Below are 14,626 nucleotides of genomic sequence, written 5' to 3' on the forward strand. Positions count from 1 at the left end.
GCGCTCTCCACCCTCCTCCTCCCCAGCCTCCGCTGCCTCGCGTCGCGGCCCGCCGCTGCCTGCGTCCAGGCGGCGACCGTAGCAGGTGTGCGTGGCCGCACAGATGGCCTCCGGAGCCGGAAAGGAGGGGCCACGGCGGAGGAACGGAAACCTTCGAGGTCCAGGCCTTTAGAGGAATGTGCCTCTTCGCCCCGGGGGGTCACACAGCCACTCTTGCAGGCCTGGTGACAGTGGGGACGTGTATCCCGCTTTCCCTCCAGACTGTTGTATTCCCCCCAACACCCTCGAGACAAAAATAGGCACGAAAGGAAGGTGTCTGAAGACAACCCAGAAGCAATTCCAAACAAAAACAAATTAAAATTAAGGCACGTCCCAAGAGCAGGACTGTCTACCTTTTGGCTCATTGGGGTTTTATGGCTTCAGGTTTCGTCATTGGGGACTGCTCTGGGAACTTCGTTTTGAGGTCACTGGGCTTTAGCGCTTTTGAAGTTGTATTCAATAATCAGAGTTCCCAAAATGCACATTTTAAAAAAACTTATTAATCCGAAGAACTCTGCTATCCATACTAAATTATGATTAAACACATTCTTTAAATTATCTAGTAGATTTGGTAATCCAGTTTTTATTATTGGCATTCTTTTTCTGATTAGTATCCAAGTCACAGCTATTGTGCACCATGGTAAACTACAATGGGAATTATTTGTTCTTTTATCCACATTTCTAAAATATATGCAAAACCATTTGGATTAACCTTGTGTTGTCAGCTAACAGTTCAGTATTGCCGTGACATCTGAATAAACAGCAAAAATTTCAGCCCTGCCACTTAGCTGAACATTTTAGACCTACAGATCTGCTTTGACACCCCATGTTGTCCACCCAATAAAAAGCACTTGGATGGGCAAAATGGAAAAATAACTATGGTTTTCAACTGTTTTATAGTTCTTTACATGGAACCATAAATTTTCAAAGCTTGTAACTGTGAACTTGTGTCAACTCTCAAATGCAAATCAAAAACATACCTTTTGAAAGCCAGAAAGAACAAAGAGAAACCCCATTTCAAATTGAAATCACCAACTAAGCAAGTGATAGCACACTATAGAGAAACTTCCCTTCTTTTTTGCTAAAAAGTCACTGCTAAAAGTTTTCTGATAAAACATGAACATGATCATATTATACAGGAAGGGACCCCCAAAAAACCAGAATTATATTTTGAAAGGCGAGCCCCTCATAGTATAGGCTTCCCCTTTTAGGTTAAGAGTTCTAGGATCCCATCGGCATCGGTTGTACCAGCTAACGTTATTGTGAGAGGCTGTTGAGAGGGTTCAATGACTTGTTTTCTTTGTTGTTGTTTTGAAGATTCTTTCAACATGTTTGCCTGTTTCAGGTTGGGTGATTCATGAGCACTCCTGCCCACACCACGCTGAGTGTTCAGTAGTTTTTGACCAAAAATCACATGGCCGCAGTGCCGCATCCTCCCTATTCACTGGATCTCACCCCAAGAGACTTTTTTTTTTTCTCCAGATGGAAAAAGTCCTCAAAGGGAAACATTTTGCTGATGTGGAAGAGGTGAAACAAAAAACAGCAGTAGCACTAAAAAGCATCAGAGTTGAGTTCAAAACTGTTTTGAGCAATGGAAAAAGCATTTTGATAGGTGTGTTGCATCAAATGGGGAATACTTTGAAGGTGACTGAAGTTTTAACATAGGATAAATACACAATTTTTTAAAAATTTATTTATTTTTATTTTATTTTTTTTGAGTTGGAGTCTCACTTGGTCGCCCAGACTGGAGTGCAGTGGCCGCTCCCGGTCACCACAACCTCGACCTGCTGGGCTCCACGATCATTCTGCCTCAGCCTTCTGAGTAGCCGGAATTACAGGCGCGCGCTACCACGCCCGGCTAATTTTTTGATTTATTGTAGAGATGAGGTCTCACTGCCCAGGCGGGTCTCGAACCCGCGGGCTCAGGCAATCCACTCACCTCAGCCTCCCAAAGGCGCAGGATTACAGGCTGAGCCACCGAGCCCGGCTACACAATTTTTTTTAATCAATAAATTCCGCAAGGCCAGGCGCGGGTGACTCAAGCCTGTAATCCCAGCACTTTGGGATGTGGAGGTGAGAGAATTGCTTGAGCCCAGGAGTTTAAGATTAGCCAGGGCATCTTGGCGAGACCTCATTTTTACAATACATCAAAAAAATTAGCTGAGTGTGGTGGCGCATGCCTGTAGTTCCAGTTAATTGGAAGGGTGAGGCGGAAGGATCGCCTGAGCCCAGCAGGTCAAGGCTGTGGTGGCTGTGAGCATTCCACTGCACTCCAGCAGAGTGAGACAGCAGAGTGAGACTCTGACTCAAAAAACAAAAAAGAAAAAAAATAAATTCTGGAATTTGGGGGTATCCACTCATATATTAAATTTTAATATTTATCTACAGATAAAAAATTACATCTCATCACAATAGTGCTAGAGAAAATTGGTCCTTGGTTACACAGGGGTTAAGCATTTTCCCCCCAGTACTCTGACCGCTGTGTTTTCTCAAAAGATGTTTCAGTGTTTCTTGTTTCCTCTCTCTTAGTAGTTTTTATCCTGCAAATGAAAAGAAACAAACCAAAATTCCCATGACAGGTTACTGTAGTACCCTACAAAATATTTATTTGAGTCTATATCTGATTGTCAAGCAAGATCTCTAAGTATATAAATTTCTCCCTGAGAAAAAGTAAAGCTACAGTAAAACCACATACACCATACCAGCCTTGAAAGGGCTTGAAACTATTATCTGTTTGAAGTATTTAAAACTATTGAGCATTGTTCGGTAATCTGGGAAACGCATTAACTCTTTAGGCCTTTTAATTCAAACTGTAATAGTTTATATGGCGATGTTCACATGGCATAGCGTTTTCCTGCACATGTTCATTTTATCCTTACAATAACCATGTAAGGCAGGTATGAAAGGAATAAGTATCTCTAATGTTATGTAGCAGAAAATAGCAGTTCTGATTAGTTAGGGCTCACATCCCAGGCTAGGGAGCAGGGAATAACTTCAGTGCAGGGGCCTGATTCTCCCCGAAGCAGACACTGAGAAGTTAGGTATGCAAAAGTTTATGGAGGCAACATCTATGAAAGAGAAGGGCAGAGGCAGGATTGGACAGGCTGATCCAACAGGGAGCTCCAGGGCAAAGACTGCCTTAAATAGGTTCCCAAGTAGGTGGGCATGGTCAGGCCTTGTTCAGTCATTAGCTGGCTGCTGTCCTGGGAAAAGCATGGGATGAAAACCGCCAGCTGACTACAGACACCAGGAGTGGGACACTGTCAACTCACCACACTCCTTCTGTCGCACAGTTTTCGTGAAGGAGGATAATGGACTCGTCTCCACACCTCCCATGGTTTACCTTGTGTGCCACATGGATCCACTTCATATCATTTGAAGAGCAGCCCCTCCAGGGCTCTAGTGGGCCTCTCTTCATGAGGGGAATCAAGGGAGGTTGGTGCGAGGAACAACATCCTCTATGACTGTAGTTGATCTCACAGCCGTGACTGGTACTCTTCATCTCTCTCTTCCACTTTCCATTCCAAAGCCCCTTGGCTCTCTGCTGCCCTCAGTGGCTACCCTAGTTATGTGTCCCAACCCTCATTCCCTGAGCTCTGGGATTTTTTACTCCTGTATATCCTTTATCAGGACATTCTATGTCTGTCACCATTAGTCAAGAGCATACCAAGAGGCACACAAGAGTGTCACTTGAATTTCCTTTTTTTTTTGAGTTGAAGTCTTACTCTGTAGCCCAGACTGGAGTGCAGTGGCACGTCCACACACCACAGCCTTACCCTGCTGGGCTTAGGCAATCCTTCTGCCTCAGCCTTCCAAGTAGCTGGAATTACAGGTACATGCTGCCATGTCCGGCTAATTTTTGTGATTTATTGTAGAGACGAGGTCTCACCAACTTGCCCAGGCTGGTCTCCAACCCCCAGGCTCAGGCAATCCTCCCGCCTTGGCCTCCCAAAGTGCTGGGATTACAGGCTGAGCCTCCACGCCCAGCTGTCACTTGAATTTCATGCATATCCCTCCCTGCTCCCATCATGTAACAGACATTCTACCTCCTCCTGCTGATCAGGGTCAGTTACCCTGGCAAGATGGAGACACCTCTTCTTGTCTACTTGTCACAAAGAGCCCACTGTGTCCAAGTGGAAGCTGTAGCTTCTAGTTCAGTGGGATCTTTTCTGTTCTGGCAAGAAGACACCCATGTTGGGGATCAGGACCTCTCACCCTGTGGAATCCAGAACTGTGGGGATCCCCTGGGGATCCTTGAGAGTGATGGTAAGTGAGGCTACTCCTGCTTCCTCCTCTTTGTTCCTGAACCCATACATTCCTCCTACTGGGGACACAGTGCCATGTAAAGGTCTGTAAGCCAGTGTCAATATATTCCAGGAGTATTACCGCTATCCTGGCAGAGTAGTGCCTCTGAGTAGATACTTCAGTTGTACCTTGAGCACACGAGGTCAACACTCTATCAGCCAGAAGTATCTAGATGAGATGGTCTATGACATCATTAGTGGATTTGTAAAACAGGTTTCCTGGGTGGATATGATCTTTTGTTTCATGTCGGCATTCTGTAAGTGGCTTGATAGTGGTGCTAGCTGAGGCCCTGCAGGCAGAAAAGGCAAACCTATACCTAGATTAAGTATCTGTTCCTGTGAGAAGATACACAAACTCTTCTAGGATAAAAAGAATCCCTTGTAGTTCATTTGTTACAAAGTGCTTGGTTGGTCTCCTCAAGGAATAGTGCTCTACTGGGGCATAACATTAGTGTCTGGCCAGCAGGTTGAACATTCAGGTCAGGCAGTCACTAGATCAGCCTTTAAGTGGAGTCCATGGCTTTCAACCCACTCAAAGCCTCCATCGCTGCCACTGTGGCCATGCCATCTGTTTGCCTATGATGCCAGTGAACATCAGTCCATCAAGGTATTTTTCCTGCTTGGTTGTTTGGTGCCCATGCTATGAAGGTGCTTTCTGGTAGGCATTAACATATGATATGTCAGGTGTATACCACATCTGTAATCCCAACACTGGGAGGCTGAGGTGAGAGGATTGCCTGAACTCAGGGGTTCAAGACCAGCTTGGGCAACTTGGCAACAGTTTGTCTCTACAATAAATCAAAAAATTAGCTGGCCATGGTGGCGCGCACCTGTAGTCCCAGCCACTTGGAAGGCTGAGGCAGAAGGATCGCCTGAGTCCAGCAGATTGAGGCTGTGGTGGCCGTGAGCACGCCACTGCACTCATGTCTGAGCAACATAGTGAGACGAACTCAAAAACAAAACAAAACAAAGAAACATATGATTCAAAGGTCTTCACACCTTCTGCCACTCTCCTATGCCCATCTATTTCCTAGACCTCCTTGTCTCTGATATTTGAACTTTTCTCCTTCCAGGTCCCTGAACATATACATTTTGACTTCTGGCCACTTTCTCATTTTGCACAAAGTGGATGACCATGTACACCTCCCGAAGCTCCCCGCACTGGGCGCACTTGTTTCTCACACAGTGTCTTGTTATTGTCTTTCACAGTCGCCCCTGAGTAAAGGTGTGATGCAGACTGTGTGTACTTTTGACTTTGCCCACACAGAGAATCGGCCCATCCATAAACCAGTCTAGGGGGAGAGGGCACTGCTGCATCGCAGATGCCATCATGAAGCATGGTGGATGCCATGGGGCTCTGGACAAACCGCTCATGCCGTGTGCTCCTGCCATCTCTTCCTGCTCATCTTCAGCCCCAGGTGTCCCATTTCCCTCTCATGATGGCCTGCTGCTGTGCCCATCTGACTTGCAGCAGAAGGACAAACTTGCACCTGACTATGATGGACAGTTAGACTCATAGTCACTTGGCATCCCATGGTCAATTACTCCAACTCTATCTGGGCCCATTAGCATTCAGCTCTGCAACAGGTGTGTAATCCTCTGCTGCAGCTGGCGTGACTTTGCTCCATAAGCCAAGAGCCTGGGTCACGACTCTTGCACTGGGGCTGGCACATCATATCTTTTCCTACTACCAACATTCTGAATGCCATAGAGTGTGCTGGGATCATTTGTTCCGTGCGGTGGGGCAGCATGTCCTACAGCCAGGACCACTGCCAAGTCGTTCTATGCAGAGTCTCACTCAGAGCTGGCAGCCTTCCACATCACCGATATATAGGCAGTGTGGACTGTGTTGCCTTTAAAGCCATAGGAGGCCTGATAGTCATTGTCTCCCTTTATTGCTGTAGTGGGTGCACACTACAGCAATCTGTCTTTCGCTTTTAAGGGGATGTGCTGACCTGCGCCCAATCACAGCACACCTGAATTTTTTGTATGGATTATCTATCTGCCTCTAGAGTGTATGTACCTTCCAAGGTCTCCAATGTGTTAGTAGCTCTTCCTTGTCCTGCCTGATCAGTGTGGTGTCATCAGTGTCATGAGTCAATGTGATGTTCAAGACCTGTCCAGATGGACCAGATGTCTTCAGGCTACATTAAGACAGATGGCTGAAGAATTAATGGGGCCCTGGAGCAAACTGTTTCCGATCTTCTTTCCTGACTCCTATGGAAAAGAACACATTTGTCAAATCAATGGCTGCATGTTATGTTCAGAAACTGTATTATCTGTTTTAGCAAAGACATCACATCTGGCTATGCAGTTGTGATCAGAGCTGTTTCTTGGTTGAGATAGCATTAGTTTCTGGCATTCACCTGGGTTTTGCAAGGACCAGACCAGAGATATGGCAGGAACCAGCATGCCTGCATCTTTAAGAGTGGCACTGATTTCTACTACCCTCTCCAGAGCTATACTGTTTTGATTCACCATCTTGGTGGGAGGGGGCAATTTTGGAGTCTTCTATTTGGCCTTCCCCACTGTGATAGCTCTCACCAACAGGTCCAATGTGTGAGTTACCCTAACCACCACATGTGTCAATCCCAATGATATATTTGGGGACCAGGGACATGTTCACTAGGTCATTTCATAAGCCCATGAAACTCACACGTGATCCAGGACTTCATTACTTGGCCCCTGAATGCCCCCACTCCAAAACAGAGCTCATGATGAAGTTTCAGGTCATTGGGCATCAGTGTCAACTTGAACCATGTCTCCAATAGTCCTTGGAGTGTCTGGGTATTCCTGTCACCCCGAGAACAGTCACTCAAGCATGTGACTGTAGGTCACTTTGGGGAAACGTTGGGGAAAGCAGCATTGCTGGGACCTTCACACTGAGATCCAGACAATGGGCACTAGGTCTGAAAGCTAAACGTGCATTCATGTCCAGAAACTGTGCAAGAGACCTCCTGCCCACCTGATCTTGCTCTGTTGTGGCTATGTATATTAAGCAGTGCCCTTGGATGCCCAGCTGTTTTGCCTCTAGGGATGTCATGTTCCATTACCCATTCCATTGCTGCAGACACGGTGACCTTCTGGCTTCTGATGGGTGAGTGCTGCTTCCTGGCCTCCACTGTGCAGGCTTTCTCATCTCCCTTGACCCTGGTGAGCCAAATTCCAGCCATTCACCCTCAGCGGGGAGCTATACTAAACTTCATTGCCATACGGGACTCCTCTCACTGCAAGTTTCTAATTTCCTTAGTACATGGGGTGTCTTTGTGCCTTCCTGGGGAGCACACTCTCGCCTCACATCACTTATCCATTCCAGCATTCCCACTTCTTGAGCCTTTTCCTCGTGGCCCTTTCCTTCACCATGGCAAGTCAAGCATCTCAGTACAGTCTCCGCCAGGGCCATGGTCCCTTCTAGGCTTCTAGGATTAGCCCAGGCAGCAAGTTTTGCTGTCCCCTGGGGGCAACCCCCGGAAGTGATCTCAGCTACTACTGTCAAAATCACTCATGGGATGCAGCCTCTCAGGAAGTGTGTGGTGCCCCTCGCTCTAGCAGCTGGGTAGCAAGGATTCTCTTGCAGGGTATCTGAGCACACACTTCCATGTCTGCTATGACTACCCTTTCTGTAATTTACACGATATCAGTTATCCTTATTTTACAACTCCCAAGTGGCTAGAGTTGGGGAAAAAGGAAGAAGTGGAGCTGGGAAGATTCTAAGCTCCGCGCAGTGATGCCTGAGGGTGCCAGCGCCCCAGCCCCATTCCCACCCCGTCCTTCCCTCCCTGCCAGTGGGCTTCTCCAGAAGGGACCCAGGGAAAAATGGGACTTCATGGGGGTAAATGGAATAGAAAAAGAAGTGGGGTGCACCTGCCTGACTTCTCTCATCTCACATTTCCCCAGAGTCAAGGTTCACCTTTGGGGCACTCACACTTCCAACACGCCTCCTCTAGCCCCTCAGGAGGCCAGAGCATGGGCTCTCCTGTGGCATTCAGCCGGGCCTGGACAAGGAGGGTCACCCAGCCCAGAGTGGTTCCACACATGGTTCCCGAGGGCAGCACAGGCAGCAGTGTGGGATCCTGGGGCACCGGCAGTGTCCTCAGGAAGAAGGACATTGAGGAGGGCTGAGAAGGGAACCGAGTTTACATCCAATAAAATATTATCTGGGGCTGGGCTCGGTGGCTCAGCCTGTAATCCCAGCACTTTGGGAGACCAAGGTGAGTAGATTGCCTGAGCCTGTGGGTTCAAGACTCGCCCAGGCAACTTGGTGAGACCTTGTCTCTATAATAAATCAAAAATTAGCATGCCAGCAGTTCTGGCTACTTGGAAGGCTGAGGTGGAAGGATTGCCGGAACCCAGTAGGTAGAGGCTGTGGTGGCTGGGAGTGTGCTACTGCACTCCAGCCTGGGCAAAGGAGTGAGACTCCAATTCAAAAAAAAAAGAATATATATATGTGTATATATATTTGAAGTTTATTTACTTTTTTTTTTATTTCTTGGGGTCTGCCCATTGTAGCACAGTGGCTATTCACAGGCCTGATCCCACTACTGGTCAAAACCAGGGTTTTGACCCACTGCATGTCTGACATGGGCCACTTTACCCCTTCCTAGACAATCTGGTGGTTCTTGAGATTATTTTAAACTTTAACAGTACCTAAGAATGGCATGCTTAACTAAAGACTTTGCTTTTTTTTTTTCGTATGAGTCTCACCCTGCTGCCCATGCTAGAGTACAGTGACATGCTCATAGCCACCGCAGCCTTGATCTGTTGGGCTCAGGTGATCCTCTTGCCTCTGCTTCCCAAAGCGCTGGAATTACAGGCATGAGCCACCATGCCTTGCCTACTATTTCTTTAAAGTTAAAAACAAACAAACAAAAAACATTCTTTAGTGTTATTACCAAAAAAAATGCATGTTCATTGTAGACAAATTTAAAATTACAGATAAACAAAAATAAGAAACTTTAGGTTGGGTAGGGTGGCTTATCCTGTAGCCCTAGCACTTTGAGATGCCAAGGCAGGAGGCTGCAATGAGCTATGATCATGCCACTGTACTCCAGCCTGGGCAACAAAGTGAGACCCTGTCTCTAAAACAAAAATGAAACAAAAAATTTAAATACTACCTAGAAATAGCACTTTAAAAACTTTAGTGTATATCTTTTTATAACTTTACCTAGGCTTATTTATAAAAATGAGATCTGGCTGGGTGCAGTGGCTCATGCCTGTAATCCCAGCATTTTGGGAGACTGAGGCATGAAGATTGCCTGAGCCTAGGGGCTCAAGACCAGTCTGGACAACTTGGCAAGACATCATCTCTACAATAAATTTTTCTTTTTAAATAGCCAGGCATGGTGGCGCATGCCTGTAGTTCCAGTTACTTAGAAGGCTAAGGTGGAAGGATCACCTGAACCCAGCAGGTGAAGGTTGCAGTGGCTGTAAGTGTGCCACTGCACTCCAGCCTGGGCGACAGAGTAAGACTCCGATTCAAAAAAAAAAAAAAGAGAGAGATTCCACTGTAAAAACCATTCTGTAATCTTTTTCACTGAGGATGTCTTAAAGATACTAATAAATATTCACCTTTAACATTATTTTTGTAAATTTCATTATGTGTTCACACTATGATTTATCTTCTCAATCCTGTCAGAAGAACAGTTAAGCTGTCATCACTTATATCCTTGAGCACATCCGTATCTGTCTTTTGTTCTTCTTGTCCTCCCTAGGGAATTCTCTGAAGCCCACACACTGAATCACATGTTAGCTAAGATCCTCCAAGAAGCAGATACCAAGATGGGATTAGATGCACAGGAGATTTCTGGGACAAATGCCTGTGGTGCAAAGTGAGCAGGATCCCTAAGCAAGGGGAAAGCTGGTGGACTGGGGAGCAGGTATACTCAGGTGGAGGAGGAGAAGGAGAGTTCCAGAAGGAAGCATCTTGGAATTGAGCAGTCTAGGGAGGCCTCCTGAGGCCAATGGGGAGTTTTCTCCACAAAGTTACCTCCTGTCTCCCAGCCACACTCAGTCACTGCCTGGGAGCAGCCTGGGGGAAATGTGGGGGCTTCAGAACACAACAGCCAGAGTCCTTGGTCAGGCATGCTTAGAGATGAGAGGCATATTCTCATGACTGCCACAAATAGCACCTGTGTTTCAAATCCGCATGGTGCTATTCATTTATTGCTTCATGATATGCAGAGAACACAGCTAGGAATACAGATGCAATGCCTACATTCTAGTCATTTACTTCAATGTGAGTGATTATCACAAATAATCTTTCGGAAATTAGAAATAGGCAAACTTCCAGAACCTCCTAAACAGATTTTCAAGGTATGACTTCATTATTTTGTTTGAAATGATTTTCCAGATTCTAAGTTAGCTTTTCTTTTCTTTCTCTCTTTTTTTTTTTGGCATTGGAGTCTCATCCTGTTACCCAGGCTGAAGTGCAGTGGCACACTCATGGACACCACAGCCTCAACCTGCTGGGCAGGTGATCTTTCCGCCTCAGCCTTCCAAGTAGCTGGAACCACAGGCATGCACCACAAGGCCCAGATAATATTTTTGATTTATTTAGAGACAAGGTCTCACCATGTTGCTCAGCATGGTCTTGACTCCCTGAATGCAGGCAATCCTCCTGTCTCCACCTCCCAAAGTGCTGGAATTACAGGCATGAGCCACTGCACCCAGCTAAGCTAAATTCTAAGCAAAATACTAAATAGAGTTTGGCTTCTTCCTTGCTGCATAGTACCCATTCCTGTTCTCATCTTACCTGATGCCAAAAATCTGGACATAAGTTTAGCTTAATAAATCAAAGTCTAGAACCTGGAACAATAACTGTATTTTTAAACATGTTTTTGAGAGGAAAAATAATATTCACATCCCCAGTATACATTTTCCCTTACTTTCCTATCATTAGATCCTTTGTTTTATGTATATATGGCTTGGTATTGTGTTTCTATGGCTGCTGTAACAAATTGCCACAGATTTAATGGCTTATAACTCAAATGTAGGACAGAAATCTGAAATGAACCTCACTGAACAAAAGTAAGGCACTGCAGGGCTGTATTTTTTCTGCAGGCTCAGGACAGAATCCATTTCCACACCTTTCCAGCTTTTAGGCGCTGCCACACTCCAGCTTGTGGTTGGTCAAGTTCTTTTCTCCGCACATCCATTTTTCTCAGGAACAGATCCTGTGCCCATATTACATCTATTTTTCTGACTCTTGACTTCTGCCTCCCTCTTCCATTTTTAAGGATCCTCATCCTTAAAAGGCCCACCTGGATAATCCAGGATCATGTGTTTTAAGGTCACCTGATAAGCAACCTACTGCCATCTGTTCTCTCTTTGCTGTGTAACCTCATCTATCCACAGGTTTCAAAGATGAGTGCTTGTACATCTTTGGGGGCATAATTCTGCCTACCACAGTCTTAAATCCGAAGTCTGCGACACAGTGTTGTGTAGAAAAGTTCTGGTGTTTATTAGGTTCCATTAGGATGTTCATGAGAATAATTCTACAAATGTTTCGTTCAAGATGTTTGTCATAACTTTCAGATGTTATATATTCTTCCTTCCTTCCTTCTTTCCTTCCTTCCTTCTTTCCTTCCTTCCTTCCTTCCTTCCTTCCTTCCTTTCTTCCTTTCTTCCTTCCTTCCTTCCTTCCTTCCTTCCTTCCTTCCTTCCTTCCTTCCTTCCTTTCTTTCTTTCTTTCTTTCTTTCTTTCTTTCTTTCTTTCTTTCGAGTTGGAGTCTCACTCTGCTGCCCATGCTGGAGTTCAGTGGCACATTCATACATTCATGGCTACCGCAGCCTTGACCTGGGCTCAGGCGATCCTTCAGCTTTTCTTTCTTTTTTTTTTTTTCAGTTGGAGTCTCAGTCTGTCACCCAGATTGGAGTGCAGTGGCCGCTCCCGGCCACCACAGCCTCGACCTGCTGGGCTCCAGAGATCCTTCCGCCTCAGCCTTCCAAGTAGCTGGAACTACAGGCGCACGCTACCATGCCTGGCTAATTTTTTTATTTATTGTAGAGATGAAGTCTCACCAAGTTGCCCAGACTGGTTTGAACCCATGGACTCAGGCAATCCTCTTACCCCTCCCAAAGTGTTGGGAATTATAGGCGTGAGCCATCATGCCTGGCCAGAAGCTATATATTCCTCTATCCTATGGTCCTCTTATATATTACTCTGTAACAAACCACCTAAGATGTAATGATGTAAAACAAAATTGATTATTGTTTCTCTTGTCTCTGCTCTTGACTGTGGCTGGGCCATGCTGCATGTTCAACACAGCTTCTGCATTCATGTGCCTGGGGTTTAATGCACTTTCATGTGTCCTATCTCTCCCAAAGAGGAGCTTGTGGCATGTGTGGAGATCATAATCTCTTTCTTCATTAATCTGTCAGTGTTGACAGGATTTAATGGACAGGTCATTCACTAGGACCTGACCTCTGTGAAAAAGAAGGGAAGGAAGCAGGAGAAGGAGGAGGAAGGCATCAGGCTGTGACCTTGCGGTAGCTCTGAGGCTCAGTTACTGTCACAACAGGTCAGGTGTTCCCGCATTCACCCCGTATTGGCTGCAGGCTATTCCTGGCAGGGCCAGCCTTTGATGAAGCTGACATAACTCTGAAGGAGCTGACGGACAGATTTTTTTTTTGAGTCGAGTCTCACTCTGTCGCCCAGGCCGGACTGCAGTGGCATGCTCACGATCACTGCAGCCTCTACCTGCTGCGCTCAGGTGATCCTGCCTCAGCCTTCCAAGTAGCTGAAACTACAAGCACACACCACCACACCCGGCTAATTATTTTTTGGATTCTGTTGTAGAGACGAGGTCTCACCAAGTTGCCCAGGCTGGTCTCGAGCCCTGGGCTCAGGCAATTCTCTCACCTTGGCCTCCCAAAGTGCTGGGATTACAGGAGTAAGCCACCCCACTCAACTTCAGATGGATATTATACACTAGCAGCACTCTCAGCTTGTGAGGCAACATGTCCACAAAATACATGATAGTATTATTTATCATGGTAAAAAGCTGGAAACTACCACAATCTCCATCATACAGTAATCAATACATATATTTATGTAGTCCAGGTCGAGATGGTGCTTCCTGTAGTACTACTTACTCAGGAGACTGAGGTGGGAGAATCCCCATGAGCCCAGGAGTTTGAGAGAGACCTGACTCTAATAAAAAATCTAAAAGGCTATCGGGGGCGGGTGCAACAGCTCATGCCTGTAATCCCATCACTTAGGGAGGCAGAGGCGAGAAGATTACCTGAGCCCACAGGTTAGAGACCAGTCTGGTCAACTTGGCAAGACCCTCATCTCCACTATAAATAAAAAATTAGTCTAGCGTGGTGGTGCATGCCTATAGTTCTGGTTACTTGGAAGGTTGAGGCAGAAGGATCACTTGAGTCCAGCAGTTTGAGGCTGTGGTGGCCATGAGTGTGCTGCTGCATTCCAGCCTGGGCGACAGAGTGAGACTCCAACTTAAAAAAGAAAAAAAAAAAAGAAAAGCTAATGAGACAAAAATGCTATGTTCTGGTCCTACTCTCATTCCATCCCCCCATCATTAATGGGAATAAATGGCTTAAAAGTAAACTTTGAGTTAGGCTGAGGCTGGAGAATGGTTTGAGCCAGGAGTTCAAGACTGCAGTGAGCTAAGATTGTGCCCCTGCACAATTGTGCCTGGGGAACAGAGTGAGACACCATCTCTGAAAAAAATAACAGAAAAATAAATAAATAATAAATAAATATATGTAGCATAGTCATACAATGACAAAATATACAGAAATGAAGATGAATGAACTAATACTACATCTGTGAAAAACTAGATTTACCGTCTGTCAACAGGGTTAATTCTTAGAAACATGATACATGAAAAATGCACATACAGAAAGAGCATGTATATCAGTTCTATAAAATTTTGAAACATTTGAAACACAACTATATATTGTTTACAAATATGCAAATAAAGTATCAAAAATATTTATAGGAGGCCAGGTACAGTGACTCACAACTATAATCCCAACACTTTGGGAGGCCGAGATGAGAGGATTGCCTGAGCCCGTGAGTTTGAGACCAGCCTGCGCAACGTGGCGGGACCTCATCTCTACAATAAATCAAAAACAGTTAGTTGGGGGTGATGGTGCATGCCTGTAGTTCCAGCAACTTGGAAGCCTGAGGTGGAAGGATCACCTAAACCCGCCAGGTCGAGGCTGCAGTGGCCATGAGCATGCCACTGCATTCCAGCCTGGGTGACAGAGTGAGGCTCCAACTCAAAAGAAATAAAATTTAAAAATAAAGTAAAATATGT

This window comes from Carlito syrichta, unplaced genomic scaffold, assembly GCF_000164805.1.
Source record: "Carlito syrichta isolate Samal-C Ts95f unplaced genomic scaffold, Tarsius_syrichta-2.0.1 Scaffold304710, whole genome shotgun sequence".
NCBI lineage: Eukaryota > Metazoa > Chordata > Mammalia > Primates > Tarsiidae > Carlito > Carlito syrichta.